Source organism: Nilaparvata lugens, chromosome 3 (assembly GCF_014356525.2).
Source record: "Nilaparvata lugens isolate BPH chromosome 3, ASM1435652v1, whole genome shotgun sequence".
In the NCBI taxonomy this organism is placed as follows: Eukaryota; Metazoa; Arthropoda; class Insecta; order Hemiptera; family Delphacidae; genus Nilaparvata; species Nilaparvata lugens.
This window is the reverse complement of record NC_052506.1, coordinates 62,235,790-62,246,401: the sequence shown is the minus strand read 5'-3', so window position 1 is coordinate 62,246,401 and position 10,612 is coordinate 62,235,790. Positions and strand designations below refer to the sequence as shown.

Here is a 10,612-nt window from a genome sequence, read left to right as displayed (position 1 = left end):
AATTTTTAGGACGGTATTGAAAAATGGTAACAGGAAAATGGACTTCAGCTCAACAATGTGGATTCAACTCTTTCAATACACAGAATTATTCACAACAGAAATTTCAGTTCATAAAAGTTAACAGAATGTGGTTAGCTGGCTTCATGCAGTGAAAACGCACGAGTTTTGACAGAATAAGTCGGCCGGTGTAATCAAGATGATGGTGTAATCGAACGTACAAGCGGCTATCAAAACTCAAAAGTAGAATATTGAATGCGGTGAAGTGGCTCTACCAATCCACCCGAGAGGATGGGGAGGGGATGCGGTTTAGGAATTTTTTTCAAGAAAATATTGAATAATCGAGGAAAATTGAATGATGAAATTAATCTGACAGAACATGAGATGAAAACTGGTGGAAACACTCCTCAAAACAGAATTCATCCCTGACAGTGTAATCCAAGATTTTAGAACCAACCTGTGATTGAATCACAGAATTTAAAAAATGTCGTTACTAAGTGTAAAAAGCTGAAGATTATTTTTAAAATTATTTTCTCTACTCAGACCACTCCAACGCAGTCTGTGGTTGAGTTATATTTATTCTGTATATGTTTTCAATCTATGATACCGAATATATATGAAAATATTGAAGCTCTCCAGAGAATAATATTAAAAGCCAAATACCAATTCACCTTCTGTCAGCCCGATATCAATTTCAGTGCACATACCCTTGAGCTACCAGCTATGCAATATTCCAGTAGAATTTATCCTCTATCTTGTGAGATTTTCTATTTCAGAAGCTTCTCTTCCGCTTTCAGACTGTATGTCATCATTGATCAAGAGTGACTCCGGACGTTTGGTGGTAGCAACAGGAGCAGGCTTGCCTCCAGCCTTCACGACCAGAATTCCAGTCTGTTACTCTGAAATGCTTTCATTCATCACCTGCAGTGCTTTTTCCCAGTACAATATTCTACTTCCTCGCTGCAAAAATCACTGAAGATTGGACACTGCTTCCATTCAAGTAGGCTGTCACAATCAAGCTTCCGGAAAATTACTCTATTTCAGTTGAAGTTTGACAGTTTTCTCAGGGAATGGAAAAATTTACATTAATGGTAATTATAATATAAAAACATTGTGAGCAATAATTCACTATGAATGGAGAATCTCAAAGTTAGACTACCCAAATAGAAGATCACAATAAACGTATTGCAACTTTTATTTCGCAATCCGTTCAATTTTTTTTAATGTATAACAGTCTGGAATCATTTATTCTATTATGAACGAAATTTCTGAAAATTTGGGGATCAGAGACAAACTTTTCAAACAGAGGGGTTCAAATATATTCCATACTTTCATAGAGTAAAACCTCGGGCTTTTTCACTTCACAGCTCAACACTAAACTAGCCCATATTTATTGAGCAGTCAATTTCAAAGTGTCTCAGGCAGATGATCTTTGAATCTTTGAACTCCAATATTCTATCAATGATTTTGCCAATTATTAGGGATGGTCTTATATTTTGCGATGCTCTGGATGAATATTATTGATTATTGATAAACTCCTGAATCTGTACCTTTCTGTACAGAAGGAATCTGTACGAAGCGAATTTCAATTTTTTCCGGGGCGGAGCCACTCCTGAAAGCCCCCTACACCCCCGCGAACTTTGCGTACTGGAACCTATTGTTACAATAACATCACAACAACAGATAAGACTTGACTAAAACTACTTGAATTATGTTTACAGCTTGATGGATGACCACTTACATTACTGTCTTTTGAGATGAGTCCTCAAAATCTCCTGAACTTCAGTCCTGAAACAAAAATTATTACAATACAGCTTGAATAAATACGAGTACAAAGAAGAAATATAAGTATATTGGATATACTGGATGTATTGGATATATAGATTATATATGGATTCGGAAATAGTGAAGAAAAAAGATATGGGGAAGGTGAACTCTCTGTTCTCATTCGAGGCGGATACATGGATATGGATACATGGGGAATACAAGTCGTAATGGTGAATTCATAAATACAAGAAACTCTGAATCAAATTGACTGCCTCAGAATCTCTTCAGCCTTTTGAAATGAAATTTCAGCATCGATTGCTCTAGAGTTTCCTGATTACAGAAAGGTAGAGAATTGATGGATTGAATGGAGATATTGCGAAAATCGTCTTTGCCTTTTCACAGAGATTCACGGCAGTCGAAGCAGTCGAATTTATTGGTCTTCTATAGGAGCCTGACGTCGATATTACATTCTTCCTGAAAACTTTGAAAATTCTACGACAGTTCAACTAAACTTTTCGATGAGATCTCTTTAGATGCTTGTAGGATACTGCTCACAAACTAATTCAGTTTTAAACGCGTTTTCCCCTTTTCAGAGTAGACAACTTCAGTCTGCTATCCTCTATCAAAATTCGTTTTCAACATTGTTTCTGGATAATAGGTTCGAGGGTCGTTTTTCGCAACAAACAGGTTACTTCAAAATTGATCACTGTATGAAGTCACCATCTATATAACAATGAGCACAAGATATCCACAAACTGTATACTAAGTAGATATGATATAATCCAGGTACAGATGCAACTGCATTGCTTACCCAGACGTGAAGCTCTTGTAACATAACTGGAATCGCTTGTTATCTGATCGTTGCAATGCAAAGTATTCAACTAGGGCACTTCAACACCCACACAAGCTCCATTCAGCTATTCTGAATCAGTACTTGCTTCCGATGCCGGAGGGAGGTTGGAGTGTGGAAGGGGTGGCCGGAAAAGATTTCCATCTTGACAAACGAGAATGGAAAACCTGACACAAAACAGGATCAGAAACGTCACATGAAGCCAGAAAGCTGGAAAGAGAATCTAAAAAAACGGAATGCATTCTTCAAGAACACATTTCAACGCTCACCTTTGCCTGACATGGTGTCGATAAACAACTGCTGCTGTTTGAGAATAGTATCTAGACATTTATATACCGATTTTTGTGGTTTAAATATGCAGATCACACACATGCAGAACGTTAGATTACACATAGTTCTCATCATAAAACGTGAATAAGATTAATCTACGTTAGTCTGATACTGAGTACGCAGCCCAATCCTTTCTAAATATTCAATGGTTTCAAGCTGATCGAATTAATAATAGAAACCGACAATGGAAGAATAAATGATTGGAAAATGAAAAATGGAAAATTCAGTTTCAGATTCAGTTGTGTAAATGTTCAAATTTTTCCAAGTTCGTGAATATTTCTGTAAACCTTGATGACTTTTTGATCAAAACCTAGGTAAATTTGTGCCATCTTTATTCATGAAAGAGTTATTTTCTATAATAAATTAATAGCTTATGAATAAGTTTAATAATCTAGTACACTTTTTGGTAATGATTTTCCCAATGGCATTTGATGAGTTTTCATTTATATTGCTGACTGTATGATGACTAATGTTGTACAAATTTTATTTTCATATTTTCGAAGATTCTTTTCAAATGGAACTGTAATTTAGTTGGAGTAGAAAGATTTTGTGGAACCTTATACATGAATTGTTTAAGAATAGCTCAAGATCTTCATAAAAAAAATGTAAAAATTTATTTCTAGTATTATATGGATTTTGGGGTGTAACTATAATATCAGTTAGGATTAGTAACTGTAACAGTTAGGATACAGGATGAACAATAATGATAATTTGATGGATAGTTGAGATTTTATGATCTTCCCAAGAATATGAAAAATTTATTCCATCATTCATACAGGTCGTTAAGCATCAAGTAACTGAGGACATGTGTGTTATTTGAAGCCTCGACGCTTACCAAGACATGATGATGTATTGTAGATTTTTTATGCTGATTGATCAGTATCATTTTGAATTCGGGAGTCACGTGATCGGCAGCAAGACAAGCCATAAATAATGGGATGAGTGCTGTGCTGCTGTCATATTCTGGGCAATAACATTGAGCTGTTGCGAGATTTATATGAGCGCGCCGGCAAGATTTATTATACAGTACAAGCAAGCGGAAGAAAAAAGCCGTTCCAACCTCGGATAACAGATGTGTCAAACAATCTCTGTTCTCAGCACTGGAAAAACGTTAGATTGCCTGTAATCTGTTCAAATATCCAAGTATTAGAGACCTGTGTTATGATATACAGCTTTCACTGGTAATATTGGGATATTACTTATTTTAGACTCTGCCTCTGGAAACTAGGTGTATTACAGAAGTATTTTCTCAATAAAATCATGCATTCTCTCAATTTTCTCATGGATTTATAAAACTTCGAAAATAACTAAGTTCATGGATACTTATTGATGAGAAATTGATGGTTTGAAAGAGCGATTTCTAAGACCAGTAAATTGATTTTCACCAGTATGCTGATCTAGTGACCGCTATCACAACAATAACATATTAACTGGGATAGCAGAAAGGATATTGGTGTGCAACTCTATTGAATCAGATTTGGCCATCATACATCCTAAATTCTAGGAGAGGTTCAAATCTCAATCAAAATAACACATCATGCAATCGAGTACAGTACAAGGTGGTTTTAGCAATTTTTTCAACTCTCGATTTCTCAAACGTAACTTACTCCACGTCATTACGGCGAGAATAATTATTATAGTGAAGTGATGTTCCAGATCGCTCAAGTTGTGAGATTATAAACAAATCCCAATTTCTAATTAAAAGTTTCCTCTCTTATAACGCTCAAGGATTAGGCATTGCACCTGTTCCTTTTTCCTAGTTAACTCATAACCGATCCTCAATAGCATGGATTGGATCCTGGAACCACCTTAGTTCGTTCTTCTCTATGGCTTCAACTTGATTTTCCTCTTCAAGAGAAAAAGTGTTTCGTTTTTCTTGAACTTTTAGTAGATGAGAGGTTTCAATGCTACTGAAATATTCATTCATATTTCTTCTGAATTGTTAATCCATTATAACGAAAGACTGAGAAATCAAAACTTGGTTCTCTCCAAACGAATGTGGCAAATTATTTACTGAGTTGGAAAGGTAATTTCTGTAGGTGCATTCTGCCCAGCTGACCTATTTCTATACTTATTTCCAAGTTCCATACTTATTTATATTTATATTCAGTCCAGGCAATGAATGCTCGAAAAAGGTATAGAAGGAAAAGTTAGGAAGACAATTTTTGACCCCGCAGTTCTGTTTAGTTTAGTAAGCAGGTATATTATATCAAAATTCCCCACCTCTACCCCCTGTGGTAAGGGGGTGGGGGTGATTCAAAGGTACCATTTTTTGGTTTCTTGTATATACCTCAAAAACTATGGAGTAGTTTTACAGTTTGTTTCACAGAAATTACTATTCTGTGCAAAATTTAAGCAAAATTTCCCACAACAATCATCCTACAATAATATGTTCCCATAGTTTTTGAGATATCCGAACTTCAAGGTGTGACATTTTTGAAAAACCACTTTTGCCTACAATTTTTTGCCATTTTTGGCCTCATACCTTCTTTATCATTCATTATGAAAATTCATGCTGATTTTGAGGTAATCATAACATTATATTCTCTTCAATTAAATTTAATGTATTCTTTATTCCATGCATTTCCTCACGAATTTTGCAGCAGTTTATTGTTGAGTGTGAAATCTTCAGTTCTGCTATATTAGAAAATATTGACAATGGAATTTGGAGGGAGTGTTTTGAACATAATTTTTGATTTTGCAACTTTGCTTGGACCAGTTAGGAGGTGAAAATAACAAGAGTCCACACCCCTACCCGTTGTGCCTAAGGGATGACGGAGGTTTAAAACTTGTGTTTTTCATTTATGGCTTACACAGCTTACACTATCTTGGGAACAGTGCCTTCCAGCAACATGACGAACTATAACTAGAAAGTTCCTTTAGCACAAGGGGGTGGGACGAGGACTATTGATACGTTCATCTCCCAACTGGTCCCAACAAAGCTGCAAAGTCAAAAAATTGTGTTTAAAACATAACCTCCAAAATCTTCTGTCAATTGGTCAATTGTCGCAAAACTGAAGATTTTACATTCAACACTAAATCTGATGTAGTTGTAGGGGAATGTGTGAAATCATATATCAAATTCAAGAGAGTTCAATGCTCTTTTTAGCTCCTTTAATATAAGCTTATATTCAGCATGGATTTCTCTCATCGATTTGAAAAAGTTATAAGAGTGAAAATAGCAAAATATAGGAAGCAAACGGGGTTTTCTAGAAAATGTCACACATTCAAGAACGGATATCTCTAATATTTTTAGAGATAAAAAACGTTGTTAGATGAATATTGTGGGAAATTTAGAGCGTCAATTTTGTATTAAATAGTGATGTCTGTGAGAAGCATAGTTTTTGAGATATATGCAAGAAATCAGAAAACGTACCTTTGAGCCACCACCCCCACCTTCTTAGCACAGGGGTTAGAGGTTGGGACTTTTGATATGTTTACCTCCTTACTAACCCAAACAGAGCTTCGGGGTCAAAAAAAATTGTCTTCCCAACTTTTCCCTCTAAAACCTTTCGTTGAATGGAGTTCTGAATGAATTTCAGAGCTACCAAACCATCATAAATTATACAAACTCTCCAAACTGAAAAAATCTGGTGTGGTACACTGACACAACTTTACTTGCTCATTGAACTGTAAGCCTGATTCTTAAACGAAAATAATTCAGGAGAATAACTTAATGACGATTGGCGGCTACACATTTAAAACTATAACCAGGATAAAAACTATAAACTATAAACCAGGACCTCCTGAATACCGGACCTGCGCCTGTATGAAAATCTAGGTATTAAGGAGGTCCTGATTAAACTATTGTATATGTTGTGTAAATTGTGATGATGTTTAAAAATATCTGGAATATGTGTTCTTTTGAATAAACTGCTCTACCTACCTACCTCATGCACGAGAAGGAGGTTACATAGTCCATTTCTCAAGGATGTGGTGGACCCCCTGTTAGTTTCCCAGGAAGAAGAGTAACTGGTCTCAGCTCTGATAGAGCTGATAAATAACTATACAGGGTATGAATTTGAAAAAAATCGTTCAAGTAATTTTCGAGAAAATCATGAAAAACAAAATCCATTTTTCTCAAGAATATTACAGAGCTCCTGCAATTTTCCCAAAGATGAGACTTATTTTAGTTGATAGGATTTATAAATATAGCTATCCAGGGTATAAATTTGAAGAATATAGTTAGAGCCGTTTTCGAGAAAACCTTGAAAAACATGGTTTTTAGTTATTTTCTGACATTTTTTCCGCCAACTTGAATTTAATTTTATTGATTTTTGTTGTTGTCGGATCCTCATGGTATAAGGACCTTAAGTTTCAAATCTCGAGTCAATCGGTTGATTAGGAATGGAGTTATCGTGTTCACAGACATACACACACAGAACAACACCCAAAAATCATGTTTTTGGACTCAGGGGACCTTGAAACGTATAGAAAACTTGAAATCAGGGTACCTTAATTTTTTTCGGAAAGCAATACTTTCCATACCTATGGTAATAGGGCAAGGAAAGTAAAAATGAGCAAAACACTACAGACATTATAGTGTTGGCATGCTTATCAAAAGCTCCGAATAGCTTCATTATAAAGCCTAACATTATATCAATACAATGATCAGGTTGAGCCGATGCTACGGATTGAATAGGAACTGTATTAGCTTTATTGAAAAATAAAAAAAATTAACAATAAAAGTTAATTCTCGTTGAAATATTGACTATGAGTGAAAGTGATTTCCATATATTCACAATCAATTTCCATACTGGAGAGAGCGGGCTGTTTATCATGGCGCTCCATATTTTCCTTTCATGCGCAAAACAGCCCTCGTGTGTACAATTGGCAATTGTAACGTGTAGGAAACCAAAGCACCAATCACACAGATTTGCTCTGACGCGTCAATTCAATCTCAGTCGTCCAATCTGGATTGATAATTCAACACTGACAGCTTGCCAAACAATTTCTCATTATTTTTCCATTTCCCATTCCCAGCATTCATCTCCGGTGTCTGCTCTATATCTTCGTGCCCACACAATGTCGCATATTTACCCATTATTCCCCGTCGTAATGTTGTAGGCAGCCCCATTCAATAACGAGTTAAACCTAACGCCAACCCTGGATTCAACGTTCGGTCTAACTTGCATTGTTGCTACCGGCAAAGTTAATGCTCCAATACCCAAACTACCCCGAAGAAAAATCCAATGAGAATCATTTTCCCAAACCAATACAAATGACCAAGTCCTGCGTTTCAGTTTGCTGAATGGAAATAAGGAGATCAATTTCCATTTTTGAAACACTATTAGATTATCAATTTGGTTTCATCAATAACATGCATTAAAGTTTGAATTTTACAGCTGAATTTTTTCTCCATACATTGGAAACGGTACACGTGGCAAATAGACGATAGACGATACACGATAAAAATTCATCAAACTTCTTAAACAACTGTTGAAAATAATTTGACAGTGGTGACATTGGTCCAGTTCAAAACTGCTACAACTCAATAATTCATATTTCCAGAGAAACGCAATGTACTGTCGTTCATGTAAATCGTTCATTGCCTCTCTATGATTGATTTCTGGAAAGGACAAGCATAATTTATAAAATAGAATTATAGTACCCCTTAAAATTAATAAAATATTAAAAAACAAGAATACAAATTGTAATGTAACTACTAGTTTCGGTGATCACACCATCGTCAGGTTATCACCGAAAGTAGTAGTTACATTACAATTTGTAGGTATTCTTGTTTTTTTAATATTTTATCAATTTTAAAGGGTACTATAATTCTATATTATAAATACAAGAAAGTAGCCCTGAATTCATACATTTAAAAACACAAGAATAATATTCATCATTATCTTTTGGAACCATCACATTATTGATTTTATTACTTTGTTGGTAAAATATTGACATTTTTCGAATAAAAGTTATTTAGAATTGGTTCGGTAATTTCTCAACTTAACATTCATATTTTTCTGTTTTCACTTGGGCTATATTCTTTTGTTCAACAACTTTATGGTTTGTTATACATGTCTATTAGCAGTTTTATCTAAATGTAAAGTGAAAAACTACTGCAGTATACACCAAGAATAATTAACGATATAACTAGTACATTTTATATTTTTTCACATGACAGTTCAAGTTGTCTCCCGATCAAATAGATGATTAGTTTGTTACTGGTTCAAGGAATGGTTATGGTTCATGTACTGTAGCTACTCACAGGTATTGTTACAAAATATTCTTTTCCTCCACCTACTATCAAAAGTCTCATTTTACACCCTGGAATCGAATACTAAAGTACTACTTTTCCTCCCATGGGACTAAAAATAATTCCCAGCGGGAAAAGTGATCACTTTTACTCCCAAGGGAGTAAAAATAAACCCATAAGATTAACATGGGAAGAAGTCCGACAACGCCGCGATTGAAGAATGAGGAATGTGGCAACACTGTCGTGGTCGGTAGAGGAAAAGTAAAAGAGCTCTATTTCGATCTTTGGAATATTTTAGCTCTAGGAAATAAGTAGCTCTATTTCGATTGTTAGGTTATGTTCAACCGTTGGTGGATATGAAAAAGTACACACCTCTAACGTCATCGGCATCTCTACGAGAGCGTTCATCTAAAGGTACGTTTTCGTTTATGCGAACTTTTCCGCAGTCGACGACGGCAAGCATTGTTGACATTCATATTGTCCAAATTTCAAGTGTGCTAAAACAGCTGATTAAATAACTTTTTCATTATTTGTCTTTATTAATAAAGAAATAAACATTTTCAATAATATCAAAATATTGCCATTTAAAAGTATAAAAAAGTATAAGCTCAACCTGCTCCATTAAAACATAATTTAACATAATCTTTTAAGTTATGTAGACAGATTGAAATCTACCCAATCTGAGATTCTCTCCCTGTCATGGTCGACGACGGCATTTACGCATAAACGAAAACCCACTTTAACAGAGACGACTGAGCGTGTCTGCACAGAAAACAAGATTGCAGGTTATGTTTTTTCTTGGTTACCTACTAAGATCTTCGAAATCCGCTACCGGTATTGTAGAAGTTATTTCGTTTTTATAAAATGGAAAGTGAGAGTGATGAGGAGTTTGTTCTAACTCCGCCGAACATTCGACACGAAGCTGAAAATGTAACTGAAAATTTGCTTCCGGAAAAATCAAAGGAACTATACATCAAGCGATATGATTTATTCGTTGAATGGTGCAAGAAGAATTGTGGTGGAACAGTAAGAATTTCAGAAAACGTAATCCTTGTTTACCTCTCACAACAAGCACAGGTATGTAGCCCAAGTTATTTATGGACCATTTATTCAATGTTGAAAGCAACAATTATTGTGAAACACAACATAGACATCAGTAATTTTACGAAAGTGGGTGCTTTTCTGAAAAAGAAAAATGTAGGCTATCAACCTAAGAAGTCTAAAACATTCACCAAAGAGGAGGTAAATAAATTCCTGTTAAATGCTCCAGATGAACAATACTTATTGAAAAAAGTAGCCTTGATTTTTGGTATTTGTGGAGCTTGCCGAATGGGTGAATTGTGCAATATGACTGTTAGTGACATTGAGGACAAAGATTCAATTCTCATAGTTAATGTACCTGATTCTAAAACCAACAAGGGACGTGTTTTCACTGTGATCAATGGCACACAACGAGACATAGACTA

The 10,612-nt window shown here is 35.2% G+C and overlaps 1 protein-coding gene across 1 annotated transcript in view; it reads right to left on the bottom strand.

Moving 5' to 3' along the window:
- The window catches only part of LOC111049893 (high affinity cGMP-specific 3',5'-cyclic phosphodiesterase 9A), a 271,239-nt gene that overhangs the window by 164,793 nt on the left and 95,834 nt on the right, over nt 1–10,612 (bottom strand). The window contains exon 2 of the mRNA XM_039422858.1: nt 1,739–1,785. The gene's annotated coding sequence lies outside the window, so the exon portion shown is untranslated. The remainder of the gene's footprint in view (nt 1–1,738; nt 1,786–10,612) is intronic.